Source organism: Pinus tabuliformis, chromosome 5_1, assembly GCF_031772625.1.
Source record: "Pinus tabuliformis cultivar Carrire ecotype Pingquan chromosome 5_1, CPIR1, whole genome shotgun sequence".
NCBI classification, from domain to species: domain Eukaryota; kingdom Viridiplantae; phylum Streptophyta; class Pinopsida; order Pinales; family Pinaceae; genus Pinus; species Pinus tabuliformis.
This window is the reverse complement of record NC_142305.1, coordinates 740,433,599-740,437,433: the sequence shown is the minus strand read 5'-3', so window position 1 is coordinate 740,437,433 and position 3,835 is coordinate 740,433,599.

Below are 3,835 nucleotides of genomic sequence, written 5' to 3'. Positions count from 1 at the left end.
AAACCAGCAGGAAGATTTTCGGTGATGACTCTTTCTACCCTAGGTGAATCAGGTGCACTAGAAGTTGGAGTAACAGGTTCAGATACTTCAGGTTCTTCGCCTATATCACTAGTAGATGAAAAACTACCAGCATGCTCGGAAACTGCAACTGCTTCAGGATTATAACCTGTTTCTAGACTTTGGTAATTTGGATGGACTACCAATGACGATTCTCCTTCTTCAGGTGAACCTACTTTACTGCCACTAGGAGTTACAAGGACCTTTAAACCTTCGTAATGACTCGGGACATCTTGAGGAGGCTCACCCCGAAGTCTACAGGACTTCCTCAACAATTCAGCCACGGAAACAATCTCAGGAGACTTTCCCCGAAGTTGACGGGACTGTCTCGGTAATTCCGCCACAGTTAAAAACTTTTTAACTACTGCACACACAAACAAAGTAAAATCTCAAAGCAAACCACCTAAAGTCTCTAAAGAACCAAACAAATTTGAATCACACGCCTAAAGAATCTAGGGCGTCAAACCATGCACAAACAGTAGCCTTCCGGACCAAAAACACTAGTTGGAGATGAAACCCAACATCGCCGAATTCAGTACAGAAGTGGTGGGCGGAACAGTTACCCCGGCAACCTGCTTAATGAATAGACCGGCACAAGTTCCTCCACTTTAACCGTCTCGAGTGAAGTGAACCCCCCGGAAAATCCAAGTGAGTCTAGCCGACGTCTGCTCCAGGTACAGTGGGATCTTCCCTCCACCGTTACCTCGGTAGAATCCTAAAGATAATGGTCACTAAGGTTACCAACAGCAACAAATGCACCTGGGGGAACAGTCTACACTCTGACAGCACGCAAGGGCAGAGTATCAAGCTCAATCCCCTTGCCGGCTCCTTGACAATAATCCAAGGTTTACCGACAAGTGACCCCTGGCTCCTCGACAATGGTTAATCCAAGGTTTACCGTTTGTAATACGTGCATGTCTGGTGTCGTTCACAACGAGGGAGGATTGATCCCCTCACTGGTTCGGACACGAGCTCGTGCTTCTCCTTTAAGAGGAGCTTTCCCAGAGTACAAATGAAACAATTGGATTTATCCTACCACAAGATGAGCTACTTGTTTGGTTTTTCTGTCTTGGAGAGTTAATTACTCTCCTACTCCAAGACACTAGCCTGATCTATATCGATGTTTTAGAGCCCTAGTAAATAAAAGTTACTAAGTTGATTTTACTTTAAGCGTTAATTTTATGGTTTTTCTTAAAGACCAAAGGTAGTGGAGATGAAACTGATGGTGTGTAGACTCGACCGAAATCCACTAAAAAGATGCACTTAGGATGATTTACACTAATTTTTTCTTTTCAATGAATTTCCTAGCTAAGAGAGGTGGAGGATGCAAATTCGAAATAAAGACAACTTTCTTGGCAATGAAAAACAAAGAAACAAACTCTTAATCTTTTCAAAACATACGACACATGACCACTATTCACTTCATGAAAATTCTGTTTTCTTTCAAAGACACAAATGCTACCAAAGCAAACTTTCCTTCAAAGGATATTTTTGTATTTTTTCCTAATTAATAAAGCATGTAAAACTTACTTTAACAAAATCAAAGTTAAAAAACTATGGCAATCAAATCAACTCAATTTCACTCAAAAGAAAATCTAAGAGAAATAAATATAAAAGTAAATCTAACGAGTCAAAAGCTTACTAAAGATGATTCCTGGATGTTTTACTCAGTCAAAATGTAACTAAGGACTAGTTAATGCAGAACCAAAAACTAGTCAAAAACAAAATCGAAATCTTTTTGTTCTTTTATCAAGAATAAAATTCAAAGTTCAAACAACAAACTTTTTCGAGATTCGCAAAGAGAAGACACAAAGGAAGGTCTCTCACAAGGGTGACTTCTATGACAGGCCCGACTCCTAAGAGGACTGAACAAAACCAAGGAGATCCAAAGTTTGACAACCTCTAACGCCAAAGTCACTACAGGACCAGTTAAAAATCAAACCCTAAGGCAAAATCCCTATGAATTTCACTAAAACCCTCGACACTGACGAAACAAGCTTAGGTGAAGATTTATGGCAGAAAACTAGTGGATCTGGGCAGAAAAACAAATTAAAAACAAAATGTAAAAGGCAAAAAAGAAGGAAAATGAAATTTTCTTAGTTTTGACAGGGGTACGCAGGCGACCTGTTTGCACAGGTGCGGGTACGCTCTGTGCACAAAGCGACAGTGCGTATAGGTACGCACTGTGCTCCACTCAGAGGCTGCGTACTTCTAGCAAAACAAAGAAAAACTAAAATCTAATTTAACCCTAAGCTAGCCCACCCAAACACACAGTCAGACAGCCAAAAACCAGAAAACAAATAACTTTTCTCAGACCAAAAGTTCATACAAAGGAAAAAACATTCACATTAATGGATTCCCCAGCAGAGTCGCCATTTTGTCATGCGGAAAGAGTCGTTAGTGCGGACACAACCGACCTCCCTAGAAGCAAAAGCTTTCTAGTGACAAACAAGACAAATAAAGTTACCTTTCTCTAAACATGCATGGCAAATACAAGTAATCAGGGGATCTTTAACATACCTTTAGTCCAACGCTTTGTAGTAGTCCAGCCTCGCCGATCCGGATGAGCTCCTCCTTCTCTTCGAAACCTGCATTCACTAACAAGCCAAAAGATTAAATAGCACCTGATAAACTCATAAAACAATATATATCTATCATATAGACCAAGGAGTATATGAAACAAACCATGAATAACAATCTGTTGAGAAAAATAAGTTCATTTGCATTAAAAGGTAACAAAAGGAACCATTACAACCTGAGCCTTGGTGTTGTGCAAGTCCCTCCTAGGGTCTAGCAAGAGTTTTCCTTTACTTTGATCAGCTCACCCACTCTCAAATAAGGCTAGGAAAGGATGGGAATCTCTCCTCTCAAGCTTTACAAGGGAGTCCTAATTCCAGCAGCATCTACCCTTAGGAATGTTTAGCTTTCAACCTCCCTCCCTTTGGCCCAATGCCTGTATTTATAGTGCTCTAGAGGAAGTTATTCAGGTCCACCATCAATGGGATAAGCCCCTCTTTGGATGGGATAGCTCCCCTCTTGATGGGATAAGTTCCTCTTTGGTAGGGATACATGAACCATCTGGAGGCGCTTCATACACGTCAAACAAGCTTCTAGAAGACTCTAGAAATGACCACAAGTAACTTTTTTGGAGTGAAACTTGCGCCTTTTGACCTTTACAGGAGTACGCACCCATTGCTTTACATACAGAGCGTACAAGTACGCAAGTATTGTGAACTTGGAGTGCATACACGCAGGTAAGGCTAAGAGAAACTGCGTACCCAGAGATATATAGATTTTTAATGACTTTCTCTCTTTCTTGAAGTTTGACATGGAGAGCAGAGGTATGAGGCTTGCCAAGGAGGATAGTATGACGGTTGATGGAGTCATACTAACTGTAAGTAGTCATGGTGACAAATTTTAGTGTAACATTAACGTTCCACTATTGGAACTAACGTTGTATCATTGTAATGGTGTATCTTGATAATTCAAAGCTCTTGGAGCAAGCATAATTTCCATGCATATGTCATGAATTATTGTAAGACTATTCTTTCATTGTTTGTGGTGTATGTTTATGTTAACACATACTAATGAAAATGAATTATTTTGTTGTCTTTAGTATGCATCTTTGAACTGCATGTCTTTTTCTTTCATGATCATTATTTCTTTATGAACTATTTCAAAATATTATTAACAATTCTTTCGATGTATGTGTGTGTCTTTATTATGATACTACTATTACTTTTCTCTTAAAGACTCGCTTTATCTTCCTTTCCATCAA